This window comes from Hypanus sabinus, chromosome 15 (genome assembly GCF_030144855.1).
Source record: "Hypanus sabinus isolate sHypSab1 chromosome 15, sHypSab1.hap1, whole genome shotgun sequence".
Classification (NCBI taxonomy): Eukaryota; Metazoa; Chordata; class Chondrichthyes; order Myliobatiformes; family Dasyatidae; genus Hypanus; species Hypanus sabinus.
The window spans coordinates 29057465-29079066 of NC_082720.1; the positions used below are offsets into that span (position 1 = coordinate 29057465).

At 39.7% G+C, this 21602-nt stretch overlaps 1 protein-coding gene and 1 long non-coding RNA gene across 11 annotated transcripts in view; one reads left to right on the plus strand and one right to left on the minus strand.

Moving 5' to 3' along the window:
- Positions 1-5431, plus strand: part of LOC132405397 (uncharacterized) — a 30003-nt gene extending 24572 nt beyond the window's left edge. The window contains exon 3 of the long non-coding RNA XR_009515855.1: positions 2042-5431. This is a non-coding gene — a long non-coding RNA (uncharacterized LOC132405397). The remainder of the gene's footprint in view (positions 1-2041) is intronic.
- Positions 1-21602, minus strand: part of LOC132405391 (uncharacterized) — a 160397-nt gene that overhangs the window by 31281 nt on the left and 107514 nt on the right. The window lies entirely within an intron of this gene.

The window sequence follows — 21602 nt, forward strand, 5'->3', positions numbered from 1 at the left end:
GGCAGCTCACCAAGGAAACCCGCAATTACAAATCTCCGCTGGCTTGTGGTTATACCCGCTCATGGGGAAGGCTTCGGGAGTAAACCCCATGGGAAACATCCAGAACAGGAGTCCCTAAGGCAGTTCTACATTAAGTTCAATGGTGACTGGCAACTCCTGCGATGCTGTTGGGACCGAACTGTATCGGTCTCTGCCGTTCCTTTGGGTTCATCAGATGCTTGGAGAGGGGAAGCTTGCTACATGGGCAACAGCTTGCTCTCCACATCATACTGTCCCGGCTTGCTTATCTAGACAGCTAGGACCCAATATCCATAGTCAACTCTGCCTGACGGAAGCCTCACACACTCACTCACTACCTCTTTTTAAATTCTTGTTTTCTATTGAGTCTTCTTTTGTATAAACCAACACCACAACCCACCTGCTACAAATGCTTTGGTATAATCTACACTTTGACACTTCCTGTTCTCATTTAAATCACTTCTGTAACTTGGAAACTACAATGACCACAGCACAAATCTCCGTGGAATGTACTTCCCACCTTTGAAACTCAGGGTATTTTTGCTAATAACTGTTCTCTTTGTCCTATTTTACACTTTATTACCCATAATCCTTTAATCTTACTGAATTTGTATCATTCTCATTTTTGCTATGTTCCTTGCATTCATTTTACAATGCTTTTCCATACAATTTAAGATAAATTTAAATCCATTAAAGATATGACAGAAGAAGATGAAAGATTTAAAGAGCAAACACGAGGAAATCTGTAGATGCTGGAAATTCAAATAACAACACACACAAAATGCTGGTGGAACACAGCAGGCCAGGCAGCATCTATAGGCAGAAGCACTGTCGACGTTTCGGGCCGAGACCCTTCGTCAGGACCCAAAAGATATAAAGATCTGTTTTGCTTCTTTGTTGTTAGCCTCTGCCTTAACAGAGCAATTTGAGTTTTACTGCATGAACTACCAATAGCAGATACAGCATGTTACAGGGGAGCAGGAGAGAAATTCTCCTCCATAATTCAGGAGCACAGTGGTAACACTAACGTAATGCAGATACCAGCACGAATATTCTAGGGGCATTAGTTCGAAAGATATAATGATAGAAGAGAAATTTAAATTCATTTAATTTAAACAAACTGAACACAAAACTGATATCAGTAATGGTGGGCACACAATTCATTCTGGCTCATCTGTATACAAAAAGGGAGGGAAGACAGTTGTCTTTACCGGAAAGGACCATACATGGCTTGAGTTCAAAGTTCAAAGTAAATTTATTGTCAAAGTACATAAACGAGGGTTGATTGATAAGTTCGTGGCCTAAGGTAGAAGGAGTCAATTTTAGAAAACCTAGCACATTTATTTTTCAACATAGTCCCCTCCTACATTTACACACTTAGTCCAGCGGTCATGGAACATACGGATCTTGGACCTCCAGAAAGTCTCCACAGCACGGGTGATTGATAAGTTCGTGGCCTAAGGTAGACAGCTCTCATTACATGCACTTGCAGTTCAACTCTTTGAGTGAAAGTGCAGAAAGTTTGAAGTTAATAACTCATCTCCTTCTATCTTAGGCCACAAACTTATCAGTCACCCTAATGAGTTCCTAACTTCAAACTTTCTTCATAATCACTCAAAGAGTTGCACTGCATGTGCACGTAACAAGAGCTGTATCACTCATCTCCTTTTTTGTGGTGCAGGAAAATTAAGGGTTCTGGGGAAAAGGCAGGTGGGAGGAAATGAGTCCATAGCCAGATTAGCCATGTTCTAATTGAAAGGTGGAGCAGGCTCGATGGGCCAGGTGGCCTACTCCGGCTCCTTTTCTTAAGTTCTTAATAATAAATTTACCTTACACTTTGAACTTTAAAAATTTCACATTGCCATACCACATGATATTTCAGCATCTTGTCAGCCTCGGAAAATACTGGCTATTAGTCATGACTTTCAAATTCATAGTTTTTCGAAGATGAGAGTATGATGCTGGGTTAAATTTGCTGTATGAAGTTTTGTGATTTTGCTAATCATCTGGCTTGAATCTTTAGTCACTGTTTGCCCTGAGGAAGACTGCAGCACACATCATGCCAGCCAGCTAGATCGACAGAGAACAACAGACACATGACAGGCAAAAATCTATTCAAGGACTTTCAAGAAAATGACTATTGGGCTGGATTACCTCCTTCAATCAGTTCAGTATGATTTGTAATACATAAACTGTAACTCAATTTCCGATTAAAATAATTGTCGACATTATAGTCTGCCTCGGTTTAAGCTAGTGTTCAGTCAGATACCAAGTAACACCCTGACACTGAAGTGGAGGAGATTAAGAATTGTCCATTTCCAAATGCTAGATATAAATATTGTTTCAGGCAAGATTCTGAGGGATTGTTACATGCTGTTGGGTAAATAATCTAATTAAAAATGGCAGCACAAGTACAAACTAGTCATTTGCCAACATAAGTAATTTCACCCCTTGTTATCCAATAATGTTTAATATGTTGAACAAAAAAAGATGATTACAAAATGGGAGTATTAGAGTTATGTTTTAATTCATGGTTTCTTTCAATGCACTGTATTTATGTTCTCAGCCAATAGGTGAGCAGTTTCACGTCTCCATTTGACATACCTTGAATAAATGGGATAGTCTGAAGTAATTATATTTTTTTCAAAGTTGTAGTCCAAAGACTTTACCAATATAATAACCATCATAACAAAACGGGTACCCTGAAGCCAATATTTAGATTGTACTGGTCTAATTTATGAAGTAACATTAAATAATAAGTAAATTAAAAGTAACTTTTACTTATTTAAAAACAAGTTATTGATATGCAAAATTAACAAGTAAACAATGATCTCATTTACATGATATTAATTTCAAGAAAATACTTAAAATCTTTGCAGCTATTTACAGAAGAGTTAAACCGATAAATTTATGAATTAGTCTCTGAAGAGTATCAATGCCATCACTGCTGGAAGCAGAAAGAAAAGGCCAGGTATTAAAATCCCTGGAACCACTGTTCAGATTGTCCTTTAGCTCTCTGAATTAGGTGGGAGCTCTGAACAATAGTGAGGTTATCTCTCAATTATCGACTAATCCCAGCACATATCATTTATATGAGCGAAGTAATTCAGGTGTAACCACAGTTTTCTTTTGTTGTTTGTGACACCTGGCCACAGCCTAAAATGTGCAAGCTGTAAATTTGACTGGCATGAACCTCCTCTGATTGTTCATCAATCAAAGATAATGAGTTCGGTCTTCTACCCCAGCTGGCAGCCATGCATACATTAACATTTCAAGGACAAGAAGTTATTTCTGATGTAATTAGCTTATAAATGTGATTTAATTAACTTATACAGTAAATACTGTCAAAAATATCACTGTAGCAACCAGACAGGCTAAATAAGGGCATTTGGATGTTTTCATCCACTTTGTGTATAGTTCTATCAATACACCAATCTACTTTTTAAATGTTGTTAAAATGTCATTATAAAATCGACCAGGTATGTCTTCATGAAACTATTTGTTTTGCTGTTTCTCCTGGAATTAGTTATCACAAGGAAATGTACCCCAATTTTCCAAATTTGGAACATAACTATAATAGGGAATGCAACGGATATACTGAGAAAGACAAAACATATTGTTTCCTGTGTTATGTTACAATATTAAAGATTTAAATAGATTGTATCACTACTGCTGATAAATTGTACACTGGCAGATAATCCTTTGGCCTGATAGAAAATTAATGGTGTATTATGACAATAACCATTTTATGCTTCTGGAATAAAATAATTAAAAGTTATATACTAAATATTATATATATTCTGAATAATGTTGAAGCCTATTCCAAATAACAACATGGTCCCAGAGCGTTGTTACTGATGACTGACTAAAGCCAATCGTTAGTATGTTCTGGCATAATGTGATATAATGATTAAGTTAATTATATCACATTACACTAGCATATGCTAGGTAGGCCCCAATGGAGTACCTGGTAAGGCTCTGAAAACTTGCGCCAACCTACTGACAGGTGTATTCAAGGACATTTTCAACCTCTCACTGCTATGGGCAGAAGTTCCCACATGCTTCAAAAAGGCAACAATTATACTGGCGTTTACCACCATCATTCCCACAGTCATGCTCGATAAGCTACAGAACCTAGGCCTCTGAAGCTGTCTCTGCTACTGGATCCTCGACCTCCTAACCGGAAGACCATAGTTTATGCAGATTGGTGATAATAGCTCCTCCTCTCTGAAGATCAACACTGGTGCACCTCAGGGGTGTGTGCTTAGCCCACTGCTCTGCTCTCTATATATCTATGACTGTGTGGATAAGCTTAGCTCAAATGAAACTTGCATATAAATTTGCTGATGATACAACAATTGTTGGCAGAGTCCTAGATGGAGACGAGAGGGCGTACAAGAGCGAGATATACCAGCTAGTTGAGTGGTGTCACAGCAACAGCCCTGCACTCAGCATCAGTAAGACCAAAGAGTTGATTGTGGACTTCAGGAAGGGTAAAATGAGGGAACATGAACCAATTCTCACAGAGGGATCAGAAGTGGAGAGAGAGAGTGAGCAATTCCAAGTTTCTGGGTGTCAATATCTCTGAGGATCTGACCTGGCTCCAACATACTGACACAGCTATAAAGAACACAAGATAGCAGCTGTACTTCATTAGGAGTTTAAGGAGATTTGCTTTGTCACTAAAACAGGAGAGCATTCTGACAGGCTGCATCATGATCTGGTATGGGTGAGGGGAGGGAGGCTGCTGCACAGGATTGAAAGAATCTACAGGAAATAGTAAAATTAGTCAGCTCCATCGTGAGAACTAGCCTCTATAGTATCCAAGACATCTTCAAGGATTGGTGCCACAGAAAGTCGGCGTCCATTATTAAGGATTAAGTCCATTATCCCTACCACCCAGGATATGCCCTCTTCTGATTGTTACCATCAGGGAGGAGGTACAGAAGCCTGAAGGCACACACTCAGCGATTCAGGAACAGCTTCTTCCCCTCTGCTATCTGATTCCTAGATGGACGTTGAACCCATGAACTGTACCTCATTTTGTTCTATAATTTCTGTGTTGGCACTATTTTTAATTTAACTATTTAATATACATATATATACTTACTGCAATTGATTTACTATTTATTTTTTCTCTATACTAGCATGTATTACATTGTACTGCTGCTGTTAGCTAATTTCACAACATATGATGGTGATATTAAACCTGATTCTGACTCTGAAATTCACACAGATGCACGTTATATTCTTTATTCACAGACAGGAAGTATTCAGACCAAACCTACAATTTCATGCCATCATCTATTGGTGTTAGACAATTTAAAACTGTCAAATATTATAAACTTCACCAAAGTTTGACCTATTAAAACTGAATTCCTGAAACATAGTCAGAGATTTAGCCAATTATAAATCTCACATGCCTGTCAATATGGAGTTTGTGTAGTGCTTTAGATTAGAAAGTCTCAGTAAATGTAATTGAAGACTTGGAACATTTAGTGAGAGGCACCTGTGTCTTAAATTAATTTTGAAGTTTGAAGTGATTATGAGTGGAATGAAGAAGAGATATTGACAGAGATATCTAGTGGATTCTTTTATTAGCGAGAGTAGGAGGCAAGGCAAGCCTAGATAGTTACAAATGAGAGACAACACACACTAAATGTTGGAGGAACTCAGCAGTTTGGATGGAGGGAAATAAACAATCAACATTTTGGGTGAAGACGCTTCATCAGGACTGGAGAGGAAGGAGCAGAAGCTGGAATAACAAGGTGGGTGGAGGGAGAGGAGTACAAGCTGGCAGGTGATAGGTGAGACAAGGTGAGGGGAAACATGGGTGGAGGAGGGAAATGATAGAAGTTTAGAGATGATATGCTTTGGCTCCCATCCTTTCACAGTCCTGGTGAAGGGTCTCAGGCTGAAATGTTGACTGTTTCTTTCCCCTCCATTGAAGCTGCCTGACCTGTTGAGTTCCTCCAGCATTTTGTGCGTGCTGCTCAAGATTGCCAGCATCTGCAGAATCCCTTGTGACTGTGACAAAGGAGAGAGCTGGGGATGGCTGGGGAAAGTGGTATGGATGAGGAGATGAGGAAGGAGAGAGAAAATGGGAAGGGTGTTTGCTGTAAGATGAAAGTGAAATAGGAAGAGCAGACAAGGAGAACAATTCTATGTGATGCAAACAGGGAACGATGCTGAAGGGGACATAACTGAGGCACGCAATAGAGACATGAATTAGAAGGTAGAATCTGGGGCTTCAAGAAACATTAAAAGGAGAACAATGAGTCATAGGGGACAGGCCCTTTGGCCCATCTGGTTCTTCTGACCAAGATCCCCACCTAAGCTCATCCAATTTGCTCATGTCTGGCCCATATCCCTCTAAAACTTTCCTACCCATGTACTTCTCCAAGTCATTTTTAAATGTTGTTAATGTACTTGCCTCAATCACTTCCTCTGCCAGGTCATTCCATAGACCAATCACCCTCTGGGTGAAAGGTTACCTCCTCAGGCTCCTATTAAATCTTGCCACTCTCACCCTAAACCCATGCCTTCTACTTATTGCTTTCCAAACCCTGGGACAATCGCTTCTCATGACTCTATACCCCTCTGCAAAATCACCCCTCATTCTGCTCTGCTTCAATGAAGTTTCTGAAAAGCTCAGTCTCTTGTGTCACGTATTTGAAAAGATGTGACACAGACGTGGCAGGAAAACGAACCCAAGTGCAGGACTCCGACGCGGAGGCAGGATCAGGAGGCAGAATCTCCGCAGTGAGTGTAGAATCAGGACCAGGCTGGGTCAGGACCTGGGAGACTTGGTTTACAGAGAGATACAGGGTTGAAGACTTGGAGCAAGGTTCCTCTCTTTCTGAGAGTCGACCAATAATCTGGCAAGGGCTGACCTGAGCTGTCGGGGTCTTATCCTCTGGTGGCTAATGGAAACCAGGTGCTGGTGAGTGAGAGGAATAGGGAAAGATTGGTAATCAAGTGTGGGGATTAAGGACCAGTTAGGGAGGAAAGGGAAAAGGCGGGAAATGCCAGCCAGGACCATGACAAAAGAGGCTGTGATATAATGTAATAAGGACCTCTTCAGTCACCGACAAGAACTAATATGATTCAAAATTTAAAATAAAACAACATGCAGAATCAAGGGTAGAAAATAGCCATGCATTCCACTTTAATGTATGTAGGCGTCTTGCATTCTTGTCTGTACTCTGTTCCCGCACTGCTGACCAGTTCACTGCGTACAATGAACATTGTATTAGGTCAGCAACCTAGCACTGCAAATATTTTAGAAACCATTTAGAAAATTCTTGGCTTGCCACTTCAGACTTCGAAAGGATTGAATTTTCAACCTTGTGTGGAAATTATTAACTTACTGAGGTCTATTGTTGGTTAATTAGTGAACCGCTCAGACCTAGGATCAGCAAACGTCGAGTGGGAAACCTGTGGGGATTTCCCATGCAAATGATGGGTCTGAAATGCATGCAATAACATTACTAAAATACGGCTCTTGACCAAAACAGGATAATCATAATAGCTTGCAAGTCGAAAAACAGAAGGTGTTGCAAATTGGAAATAAAATCAGAAAGCAATAGAAACATGCAGCAAGATGGCCAGCATTCTGTCAAGAGCCACAGAGAGCTAACACTTCAGATCAATGACACTTCATCAGAATGATAATGGATTGGTTGGAATTACCCTTGTAAACCTGAACAGTATCTGCATCTGTTTACAGTGATGCATCTACTGCGATGAAAGGGAGATAATGCTTATTAAGGTATTGGCTTCAGGCAGAAGGCATTTTATCAAATAGTCATCTATAATATAGTTTGTTGGCATGTAAACCATATATGAAGTTATCATAGTGCATGATAAACCCACTTCCTTTGATATAAATCAATTTTATTACAAAGTGATTTTTGTATAATTGATTCTCTTGTCTGACTGTATGTTTGCAAGATTTCTGTTGTAATCCCTCCCTCTGAGTCACAGATAATATGGACAATTTAGCAAGTATTATATATTCCTTCACTGTGCATTATTAGGAGGTTGACACCAGAGTCCTCTCACAGCTAATCATGTTGCAGAGCAACTGCTTCTGAGACCGAGTCATGCAAGTCATGAAAAGTTTGATCAGAGCTGACTGAAATGCCTTAGGTGTGGATAAGACACCAGATCAGAACCAATAATGCAGAGGTAGCCTTGCTGCTATAGCTGGAAATTCAGGAAAACTGGAAGTTTCCTGTTTTGAAGGTTTAGCGATCAATCTGTGATTATCTCTGAAATACAGTAAATATTTGAATCCTCATTAGCTACATGCAAAGGTGCATTTTATGATTATTCTGAATTCAACTCAGATATTTTAGGAACAGTTATATCTCAGCCTGGACACTTAAACTATTTGTTACATGCTGCTTTGATATTGGTTGAAGCCCTAGATTGGGCAGAAGCCCATGTATATTTCTGATGGCAAATTCACTGCATGCAGCACTATACAAAAGATAGGCTATAAGCTTCCATGCATTAGTATGCACAATCAGTCGGCAGGAACACAAGAGCTCTAAAGATTCATTCAGACTGTGCCATTACTGGCTATGTCTCACTGCCTTAAATATAAATAACCCTTAAACGAATCATTTGAAAATCTCCTGCTGTGGTTTACTACTCCACCCAGACAATACTGATTTGGTCTGAAATGGCTGGTAAAAGGGGTCTCTCTTTATTTCCTAATGTACCCTAAATGTAGAGTGGGCACATGAAAGAATAATTTCACTTGTGTGAGGAAACACTCTTCCAGAATATGCTGTGATACAGAATGTACTAACAGATACTTAATGTCAAAGCAAGCAAATCTATGAACAACAAAGTTTCCACAGGATAGTTCCAAACAACGTGGTTGGATTAGAGCAGTGGTTCCCAAACCTTTTTGGGTTATCACCCCCTTGGCTCTCAGACCATGTCCCCAGACTTTTCTTAAAATCTATAAAGAGTTTTGACTTACGATGTACAGTGAAAGAAGATAAGTACTGCAAATCCAAAGTATGACAAATAATTGCAAAAGTTATCCAAATCTATTTAAAGCTACAAATAAAATTATTTCTTCATTAAATTACAGCAAAATCAATTTTCATCTACATTTTAGAGTGTCTGTCAGTAGTCTAACTATTCACTATTTCATTGCTTTTTCACCTTTCAAAGAGGTGATGGGCTTGGTGCAGCTTCTCAACATCAGGCTGAATGTTGGAAAGGCAATAAAGAACACCTTGACCTTTTTCCACAGTGCAGGATAGCGTTCAGAGATTTCTTTCTGCAACCAAAAGTCTTGATATGATTTTTGAACCTCAGCTTCAGCTCAAAGTCATTTTGTAGTGAGATCAGTTCTTTCTCTATCCTTCCTGCTATTTGCTCATTACAAGATTCAGGAATGGATTTATTACCCAGTCTGGAATTTGGATTGACAGAAGATCCTGAAATCTCTCCGACATGTCTTTATGTAGCTCATCCAGGTTGGCAGAGAATACTTGAAGATTGTCATCTGGTATTCTTTCTTTATCTTCCAACTCAGAGTGTCTCAGAAACTGGAAAAGGTCACAATGGCCAATGTTCCATTTAAGTAGGGTTAACTTGGACAGAAATGTGGAGCTGACTGATTTGACTTTGTTAAGACTCACATAATTTCTTTGCATCTGAAAATTAAAATCATTAAACTTTGAGAATTGACATATAGATACATACAGTCACAAAAAGCACAGCATAGAAACAGGCCCTTCAGCCCATCTGGTCCATGTTGAACCATTTAAGCTGCCTATTCTCATCAACCTGCACTGGGACCATTGCCTTCCAAATAGTTCTTGAACCAAGCTTGCACACAGCACTTGTGCTGGCAGTTCATTTACACCTTTACAAACCTCTTAGTGAGGAAGTTTCCCATCATGTTCTCTTAAATGTTTCACCTTTCACCCTTCTCCCATGACCTCTGGTTGTAGTCCCACCCAGCCTCAGTGGAAAAAGGCTGATTGCATTTACCATAACTACACCCTTCATAATTTTGTACACCTCTGCCAAATCTCCTCTCAACCTTCTGTGTTCCAAGGAATAAAATTCTACCCTATTCAATCGTTCCTTCTAACTCAGGTCCTCCAGTTCCAGCAACATCCTTGAAAGTTTTCTCTGCACTTTTTCAACCTTATTTACATTTTTCCTGTAGGTAGGTGACCAAAACTGTACACAATACTCCAAATTGGACCTCACCAATATCTTACACAAATTCAACATAACATCCCATCTCCTGTACGCAATACTTTGATTTATGAAGGCCAATGTGCCAAAAGTTTTCTTTACGAACCTATCTACTTGTGATGCCACTTTCAATGAATTATGGACCTATATACCCAGATCCCTTTGTTCTACCACACTCCTCAGTTGGTTGGGCCTACTAATGAGCAACACTTCGCTCTTGCCTGCATTAAATTCCATCTGAATTGAATTGAAATGAATAATTCTGACAAAAAAGCAATGCCATGCCTAATATTTTTGAGTTTATTACTGACTGAAGCATTCAAGACTTCAAGGAACTTTATCACAGTTTCAAATAGTGTAAAAAGCGTTTCAGGTGGTTTCATTTTGAGAGCTATCTGACATTTATGTGCAACAGCAAGCGTTCAAACTGTTCATTATTCTCAACACAAAGCTCTCAAAATAGTTGAGAATTGAGAGCATGGGACTTGATTTTATTTACCGCTGTGATAATCGGTATTTAATGATGTGCAACAAATCACTTGGGATTTTTGTAACATGTCAAAAGTTCAAAGTACATACACATCACCATATACAAGCCTGAGATTCATTTTCTTGCAGGCATTTGCAATAAACGCAATAAAATCAATGAATGAAAGACCACTCCCAAAAGGACGGAGAAACCATTAATCTGTTTGCTAAGTATGTTGCATAAAGTGTCTTCCACATCCTCAGACATTTAATCTATTCCTCTTTGAACAGGGCTGTTGCTGAGTGGAATCAATTTAATTATTTGGTCTGGTGACTTATGCAAAACCGTACTCAGATCCTCCCTCGCAGCTGGCAGAATCAGTTCTTCTCCAATTGTATGGAGCTGTCCAGATTTATCAATGAGCAATGAAACATTGTATGAAGCATGCAACCCGTCACTGTTTTGTTGTGAAGTGCCATCAAACATGTTTTGAAGTGTTTTTTCATTTCTGAAAGTTTTCTCGAAATGAATGAAAATAAGCCAAGTTCCAGTTTGCCTGATCAGAGTGTGTTCTTTCCAAATGTTTAAGAAGTCTGGATGATTTCATCGCCTTTTTGAGAAACACTGAATTACACAAACCAGTATATTTCATTGTCCACTGAATGCCACAATAAAATCTTTAATTTTTGTTGTATTTTTCAATCCTGCAAACTGTCTTGCTAATAAGTGGGCAGAGCAAACTTGTTTTTTTTTTAATCTCACCATATTTCTTTGAAAGCAGCCATATATAGCTGATATATTCTGCTTATTGACAATTTTTGCTCTGGCATACAAAACTTGATGTACAATGGGGAGATGAAAGCCAAAGTGAATCCCAACTCTTTATGTCTTTTCTCATTTGTTCCAATCTTTTAAGCTAAAAATACTTTGTTTTTGGCAATAAGTGGGCAATCAGCTTCCACTGATCAATGTGAAGAGCTTTAACACCAAGGAGTAAAATATTTTCTTTTTGAAACCTATATTAGAACCTTGAGGCCAAGTTAAGTAGAGATTGCACAGCCTACATATTAAAGAATTCTTTCAACAGTAGATACTCCTGCAATGTGTTAATGCCATAGGGTGCACAGTTTAAACTGAAAGACAAATTCTAATCAAGGACTTGCCTCCACTCCCACCACTTCCCAATAGGGATAATTTGCAAGGTCAAAGAAGATCAGTGCTTACTCTTAGATTGATTCGTGACTCTTTTTTACATTTATGTATTGTTTTTAAATAGTTATATTTACATACTTTACACCTGAGCTCCCCACAAGTGGGTTTTCTGATTAATTTCCCTCCTTAATTTATTTATAGTTTGACCTTGGGCGTGGGTTTGGGTAGTTCTAATTTAAACCAAATGCAGCAAGAAGACTTTAATCTTGCCTGAGCTTAGCAATTAACACAGATAATGCCAGTAACTAATTATTGCTCTCTAAGCCCAGTAAATCTGATGTGAATAAAAACAGAAAATGCTGTGGATTGTCAGCTCAGGTACCTTCTGTGATGAGAACACAGAGTTGATGTCTCACGTCCATGACTTTTCATCTAATGGTTTGACTTTAGATTTCTGACATCTGCAGCTTTTTAGTTTTTTAAGTCTAAATCTGATGCCTTTCATTTGCAGGCTCATAAATGAATCTGCCAGTTTCCTTGGTCTATTCCCTTCTATTTCTCCATTACAAATTTTTGGTAGCTCATTTGTATTCTTTTAAAACGTAGAAAGAGCCCATTTGGAGTCTACCTTGGCTCTCAGCAACCTCATCAGTCTCAAACCCCCTCTTATCTCTCAGTAATCTACTCACTCTCAAATATCCATCAGCTCCACCCGGTTCTCCTGCCATTTATTTTCCATAAAATACTGTTCTCCAGTGGTCCATTAACCAGCTCATTTTGGGATCTGGGAGGAAACCAAAGAATATATAATCTCAGGAAGAATATGTAACCTGTGCCATCTGTGAGTAAGCAAATCTCAAGGTTGTGTAATTTATACATTCTTCGATTATAAATGTACTTGAAACTTGAACTTGGAACTACACACAAACAGCACTGGGTGTCAGTATCAAACCCAAATCATGGAAGCCATGAGGTAACAGCACTACATGATACGAGTTATCATGCTGCAAGTCCTCAGTCCCTATCATAAACAATACACCTTAGTCATTGACTCCATCCAGACTGCTAATGTCTGAAAACACATTTTTACAGTCTTTGCACTGGATAATGATTGGACAGCAATTGCAAGAGCAAGGATGCTAATAATGATTTATAAGCATATTATTTCTGCAGTCCCCGAAACCATTACAGATCAGTCACATCTCATACGTCTACAAGCAGTTAATTATTTTCACATTGTCATGGAAGTTTGGAGTATTGTCAAGGTATTCAAATTAATTATTTTGTTACTTTATATAAGAGCACAGAGAACTGGAGCAATGGCAGTGAATTGGAGCCCCTTGTTTCGTTAGTAGTGGAGTAGTTTAATAATTGATAATGCAATTGGGAACTTATTAAACAATGTTGCTGACATTTTACTTGCTAGATAGGCATTATCATGCCATTCATATCAGCTTCAGTTTCATCAGATATTCTGGCTGATCAGTTTGAAATATTATCCACAGGCTACTGTCAGATATTAAATTAGACCTTCATTATTTCTCAAAAATAACAGCATTAGACTTGCTGCAAAAAAAGATCTCTTTGCTTTAAATTCTTCATGTGTCCTCCGCAAACGTTTTGGGTTAAGTTTCCAATACAACCAGTCTATAGTTATTGTCAGGTATATTTAAATATAGCAATGGTAGAAGCTGACGATTCAATGGTGCAATCATCCATAACCAGGTGTGCCTTGTGCAAATGATATCCAACTTGTAGTCAACATTTGATATTGAATTGTCCTTAAATGCATATTGATTATGGAAAATAAATAAAAGTCGTTTCATGAATAAAACTCCAAGAAACAGAGACAAATATACTGATGCACTGAAGATTGGCATGCCAACAATGTTGCTTATGATTGATTTATCTACAGAAAGCACTTTGAATTTCAAAGTGCCCAGACCCTAATTATAAATCAAAGGTATGCCTATAGTACTCTGATCATTAATTTATCAACCTACAATAAATTCAAATTGGGAATTCTTTTAGTAAATGTCAGATTATGTAATGTTTTGTTTTTTTACTTTTAGTTAAAGATAATGATATTATGATATTCAAAATTGCTAACAGTAGCACTTACCAGGCTCCTGTCATACAGAAAGAAAATGCACAATTATTATAATTTTAAATGTATCCAATTGTTGATCTGGTATTGGCTTAATGGTTATGAAACATATAACACCCACTCTTATTATTATCTCTGGAAAACTTGGTGTGCTCCACATCTCTTTGATTTGCAGATTGTTCTTTGATTATAAAATGTTTCCCAAGTGACTCACCAGGGCTGCAGGCTTTAAAATCCTTCAGCTCTTAAAAAGTGCAAAATATCCCACATTGTACAGATGCCATTATCTTTGGCAGTCAGTGCACAGAAATTATACTAATAACCTGAACAGCTGCTTTATTTTTGCATGTAGTAGAATCAATATTGGCAACTTCAGTATTTAAAGTTTGTGTCCCAAATTAATTGATTTTCTCATGAAGACAAAACTAATTGGCTCTCGGAATAAAGGGAAAGGAAATGCAGAGCTATATAGGGAAAGATTGAGAGAGTGATTGGACAACTCATCCAGAAACACAGCATAGACAAAATGAATCAAATGGGGCCCCTCTCTTTACAATAATCTGATTACATTCAGATTAAAAGAAATATATAACTTTTCACTTGCTTCTGTGGATTTTGTCATGTTATTTTTTGCCAAGCAGTGAGCGTTGTAGCCTTCTTCAAGACAAATAAGCCCCAAGTGGTTAATAAATCAAGCACCTTGAGGGAGCTGAGTTACCTTCATTTGATGTTATTATTCAAGTCCTTCAGCAGTCTCAATGCTTCACGCTGTTTTCGTTCACTGACATGATTAGAGTGACTAACTTCTCACAATCAAATTCCCTGACAATGTCATTCGTTTCTCCTGTTTTAACCAAGATCATTTTTTAAATCAATAGGACAGAGGACATCGAATCACTAATCTCATAAACTACTTAACAAGAGTGGAATACCATTCCAAGAGACGTTATTTTTTCCTGTAGATTTAAATTGATACATTTGCTCAATAATGATGCATAAGTACTAGTAACTGATTAGAGCTCCTTTAGAATTCTATGGGGAGAGGGGCATTATTCAAAGTTCAAGAAATTGATGTTAATGCCACCAGTTGGATGCTACCCAGAGAGAATATAATGTGTTGCTCCTCCAACTTGAGTGTGGCCTCATCATGACCATAGAGGAGCCCATGGATTGACATCTAAGAATGGGAATTGGAAGTGGAATTAAAATGGATGGCCACTAGGAGATCCCATTTCTTCTGGTGGACAGAGTGTAGGTGCTCAGTGAAACGGTCTCCCAATCTCCATCAAGGACAAGCCAATGGTTGGGTACAAATGCAGACAGGACCAAGAATTAAATTGTAACATAGAGGCAAAATTCAAAAGGGAAAAGAATGCAGGACTGAAGGTGCTGTATTTAAATGCACATAGCATTCAGAATAAGGTGGACGAACTTGAGACGCAATTAGAGATTGGCCGGTATGACATTTGTGGGCATCACTGACGCGTGGCTGAAAGAAGGCTATGGTTGGAGCTTAACGTCAATCGATATACTGAAAGGACAGGGAGAACAGCATTGGTGGTGGTGTGGCTTTGTTGGTGAGAGATGGAATTACATCCTTAGAAAGAGGTGATGTGAGGTCAGGGAGTGTTGAATCTTTGCAGGTGGACTTAAGAAACTGTAGATATGAAAACAAGCATTATGGGAATCATATATGGACCTTCAAATAGTAGCCAAGATGTGGGGTTGAGATTGCAAAGGCAGCTTGAAAAGGCATGTAGTAATGTCACAATTGTAATGAGGGACTTCAATATGCAAGGGGATTGGGAAAATTAGGTTGACATTGGATCGCAAGAGAGGGAATTTGTTGAATGCCTATGAAAAGGCTTTTTAGAACACCTTGTGCTTGAGCCTACTCAGAGGAAAGGCTATCTTGGATTTGGGTGTTGTGTAATAGCCCAGATCTTACTAAGCAGCTTAATGTAAAGGAACCCTTAGGAGGCAGTGATCATAATATGGTTGAGTACATACCGCAATTTAAGAGGGAGAAGCATAAGTCAGATGTATCAGTATCACAGTGGAATAAAGGGGATTACAGAGGCATGAGAGAGGAGCTTGTCCAGGTGGATTGGAGGAGGATACTGGTGGGGATTGCATCAAAGCAGAGATAACTGAAATTTCTGGGAATAGTTCACAAGGCATAGGACAGATATGTTCCACAGAGGAAGAAGTTCTCAAATGGCAGGGGTAGGTGATCATGGCTGACAAGGAGAGTTAAGGTCTGCATAAAAGCTAAAAAGGGCATATAAGGTAGCAAAAGTGAGTGGGACATTGGTTGATTGGGAAGCTTTTAAAATCCAACAAAAGGCAATTGAAAAAGCTAGAAGAAGGGAAAAGGTGAAATACGAGGGCAAACTAGCTGATAATATAAAGCAGGATACTAAAAGTTTTTTCAGTTATTTAAAGTGTAAAAGGAAGGTGAGAGTTGACATTGGACCGCTAGAAAATGATGCTGGTGAGATAGTAATGAGGGACAAAGAAATGGCAGATGAACTTAATGGGTATTTTCCATATGTCTTTACTGTGGAAGACACTAGAAGTGTGCCAGAGGTCCATGAGTCTCAGAGAGCAGAAGTGAGCACCATTGCTATTACAAAGAAAAAAGTACTAGGCAAACTCAGAGGTCTTCTGATAAGTCACCTGGACCAGATGGGCTACATCCCAGACTCCTAAGAGGGGTTGTTGAAGAGATAACAGATGCATTGGTCTTGCTATTTCAAGAATCACTTGATTCAGGCATGGTCTCTGAGGACTGGAGAATTGCAAATGTCACTCCACTCTTTAAAAAGGTAGGAAGCAAAAGAAAGGAAATTATAGGCCAGTTAGTCTAACCTCAGTTCTTGGGGAAGTGTTGGAGTCTATTGTTAAGGATGAGGTTTTGGAGTACTTGGAGACTAATGATAAAATAAGTCAAGGTCAGCATGGTTTCTGTAAAGAGAAGTCTTGCCTGAAAAATCTGTTGGACTTATTTGAGGAAATAACAAGCAGAGTGGACAAAGGAGAGGCAGTGGATGGCATTGGATTTTCAGAAGGCCTTTGACAAGGTGTCACACATGAACCTGCTTAATAAGATAAAATCCAGTGGTGTTAGAGGAGAGATACTGGCATGGATAGTGGAGTGTCTGACAGGCAGAAGGCAGTGAGTAGGAATAAGGGGAGCCTTTTCTGGTTGGCTGCCAATTCCTCCAGTGTCAGTATTGGGACTGCTGCTTTTTATATTGTTTGTTAATGACATAGATAATGGAATTAATGGCTTTGTGGCCATGTTTGTAGATGATACAAAGATACAAAGGGCTAGGTCGTGCTGAGGAAGCAACACAATTGTAGCAGTGTTTAGACAAATTGGAAAAATGGGCAAAAGAGTGGCAGGTGGAATACAGTGTTGGGAAATATATGATAATACTATTTGATAAAAGAAACAATAGTGGGGACTATTTACTAAATGGGGTGAAATGTCAAACATCAGAGGAACAGATGGACTTAGGAGCCTTTGTGCAAGACTCCCATAAGGTTAATTTACAGGTTGAGTCTGTGGTAAAGAAGGCAAATGCAGTGTTAGAATTTATTTCAAGGGGATAGAATATAAAAAGAAGGAGATTATGCTGAATCTTTATAAGACACTAGTCAGGCCACACTTGGAGCATTGCCACCAGTTTTGGGCCCCATATTTCAGAAAGAATGTGTTGTCATTGGAGAGAGTCTGGAGGAGGTTCATGAGGATGATTCCAGGAATGAAGGGGTTAATATCTGAGGAGCGTTTGGCAACTTTGGGCTTGTATTCACTGGAATTTAGAAGAATGCAGGGGGTGTGGGGGGTGGAGATCTCATTGAAACCTACCGAATGTTGAAAGGACTAGATAGGTTGGATGTGGAGAGGATGTTTTCTATGGTGCGGGTATCCGGGAGTAAAGGGCACAGCTTCAAACTTGAGCCGGTGACCTTTTAGAACAGAGGTAAGGAGGAATTTTTGTAGCCAGAGAGTAGTGAATCTGTGGAATGCTCTGCCACAGTGGAGGCCAAGTTCACAAGTATATTTAAGGCAAAAGTTGACAGCTTCCTGATCGGTCAGGGCGTCAAAGGATATGGCGAGAAGGCAAGTGTATGGGCTTGGGTGGGATCCGGGATCAGCCAGGATGGAATGACAGAGCAGGCTCAATGGGCTGAATGGCCTAGTTCTGCTCTTATGTCTTATGGTCTTATAGTCTAATGGATTCTCTTGGAATAAAGAGCTAGAAAATCGTAGATGCATTTACAAAAAATTAATGCAGTCTTCACTCTCTTTCAACCTTTGGTGTAAAAGTTCTGGAGATGAAGATCAGTGTAGGCTGAGTGATTTAATCAGAAGCTAAATTATTTTAATGGTTAGTACTTTTGGCAGCAAACACCATTAATCCACTGCTGTGCCTTCTTCCACACAATAGTCAGTCTGTGCGAGAATTTGTTCTCATGAAAGGTGGTCCTGCTCATTAACTAACTGGCAGTACATAGGACTCAAACCAGTGCATGGGTTTTACACGGAGACAATGAAGAAAGAAGTGCTTGGAAGAACTGATCAATAGAAATCAGAGCCTAAATCATATATTGTTGTACCCCCTGCATCCATTGATTAAGAAAAGAAAAACAAACCATGAATGGAAATTTTAGGCATGTGGCAGGCTTTACAAAGTTCATGACTTTGTTCTGGGTACCTTGGTGTGACTGCTGTGTTACAAAATAAAAGATCCCAGACTACAGTGGCATCCATTATAGTGTATGTATATTTGATCAACACTTTTGCTACTTTCATTTGGCAGAAAGAGGCTTCCATGTTATCTGTAGGAGACTTTGCTGGGTAGAAAGTCACTCCTTCTGGTCCCCTTCAACACTGTGCCAACCTGCATTCCCACCTTTGTCTTGCCTTATCTGACACACTCCAGCTGTCCATCACCTGACTCTCTTCCTGCCCACTGGTTAACCAAAAGGAACCACCCTCACTATCCCCAACTTCCCCAACTATCAGCCAATCAAATGGCAAACTGCACCTCCAACCCACAAGCTACTGGCAACTTGCTACTCAACTCTACTGAACCCTTCATTAATCACCAGGAGCTGACACTGCCCTGACTTCCCCCTTCCTTGCTGCCCCTACCTCTTTGATGAGAAGATAAATATTTAGAAGAAAAAGAAAATCTGCAGATGCTGGAAATCCGAGCAACACACACAAGATGCTGGAGGAACTCAGCAGGCCAGGCAGCATCTATTGAAATGAGTACAGTCGACGTTTTGGACTGCTGAAGGGTCTCGGCCCAAAACATTGACTGTAATCTTTTCCATAGATGCTGCCTGGCCTGCTGAGTTCTTCTAGCATTTTGTGTGCGTTATTTAAAGATTAGCTTGACCCATCACATGTGCATCAAAACATACAGTGAAATGTAGTATTGGCTTCACATCAAATCAGCACAGATTGTGCTGGGCAGCCTTCAAGTGTCACTATACTGCTGATGCCAACATAGCATGCCACCACTCACACAACAGCTAATGCTGAAGGAAACTGGAACACCCAGAGGAGGCCCATGTGGTCACAGTAAGGATGTACAGCACAAGTACCTTACGGCCAGTGGCGTGGAATTTAACCCTGATCTTACAGCTTGTACTGTAAAGAGTTGCACCAAACACTGCGTAACTCTGCCACCCCAAGCTCAAGTGTCCTTTCTCCCCCTCATTCTCATATCACTCACTGCACCTCAAGTATTGAAACCCATGAGCATATCAGGGAGCAAGCACAAAATCACTGCTGCCACTCATCTCGTCTCTCTAGGCTATTTTTGTGACTTACAATTTTTTTGTATATTTGGACACACACCTTAACGAGCAGAGAAAACAGTGAACTTCTACAGAGTTGTTCTGAATGGTTTATGGAGCACAGCACTCTGTCCTTCATACACTAAGTCACAATCTGTGAGCTATGGCATTTGAAGTAAAGGACTTGTATTTACATCATACCTTCTGTACCCTACAAGTCTCAGAGGCAGTGATACCCTGTTGAAATATGTCCCAGTGATAAAATCTCTTTTATCGAGCTTATGCTGGACTTGAAATGTGCTGGTTAACTCAAATATGCTGGATAATCAAGCATTATGTAATCTAATAAGTATATTAAAAAATAAAGATACAGTAAGACCAATAAGATACATGGGTTAATGGAAAGAGGATGCAGCTGGCTTTACTGTTAGTTCGCACTGACCAGCAACAAATATATTTTATATATATATATATATATATAATTTCCTGAATCGTGCACATCAACACTTTCCTAATCCTGGGAAATCAGAGATCAATATTAATTGTCTCACCAGGAACAATGATATCACTGCAACCCAGGAATCAAACTGGGATATTATGACCTTGGCTTGTAGAAAGCGTGGAGCTAGAAAGCAGGGAAAGCAGGGTTAGAATGTCTATTCCGGCTGTTTTCTTGAGCACACCTGATTGTGGGAGCCAGAGTGGAACTCTTTGGTTGTTTTTTTTTTGGCTTCTGCCAGAACATTTATGTGGGGTGGGGGTGGGGTCATTGTCTGTTGGGGGAGGTATTTGGTTACTCCCTCATGTTGGGGTGAAAGGTGGGGATAGGCCTGACAGGCTGTTCCACTATTCTTGCAAAGTTATTAGTGTCCACGCTTGGAACTGCTGAATTATATGACCAAAGGAAAGTAAATTTTGGTTTGTCAGGATATATGCAAAGAACATATGCTGATCTGTCCAAATCAAGAGAGTTTGTTTGGCCCTCTGAGTCTACACTGACAACCAAGCTCCTATTTTTGCACAAATCCTACCCTGACCCATTCTAACCCATATTCCCCCACCATCTTCACCTCAGTCTCACCCTCACCCCAAGATTCCACCACTCTCCAACACACTAGGTGCATTTAACTTGGCCAAATTAACCTAGCATCCCACATATTTTTTTGTAGATGTGGGAGGAAACTGGAGGGCGGGGAACCCCTGCAGCCTCAGAAAGATCATGCAAACTCCACGCAGACAGCATCAGAGGTCAGGACTGAACCCAGGGTGCTGGAGCCATGAGGCAGCAGTTCTAATGCTCACAGATGATATTAATTTGCAGTCACAATTCACCTCAGTGGCCCAAACCAGTGGCACGTTACAAGTTCAAAGTTCAAAGTGCATTTATTATCAAAGTATGTGTACATTATACAATCTTGTGATTTGGTTCCTAACCGGCAGCCACGAAACAAAGAAACCCAAAAGAACCCATAAAAAAAAAGACCATCGAACACCCAATATGCAGAGAGAAAAATAACAAGTCATACAAACAATAAACACAAGCAAGTAGGGTTCTGAACTGACGTCCACAAGGACAGTCCAAGGCCCATAGTTCAGCACAGAGGCAGGTAAACATCATAGAGCAGTGAGCCCCTCTCCTCAGGCCCTGACCCCCTGGCCTTTTCAATTTGGTCTAATACCTAAGTCGTCTTCCAAACATCAGGTTTGGTTGCCTTGATACGCTCGGGGTGCTGGACTCTGCCACCTCGATTCGGCCTATACCCAACCTTCCTGATTTGGCCTGGCACTGGAACTGATTGAATC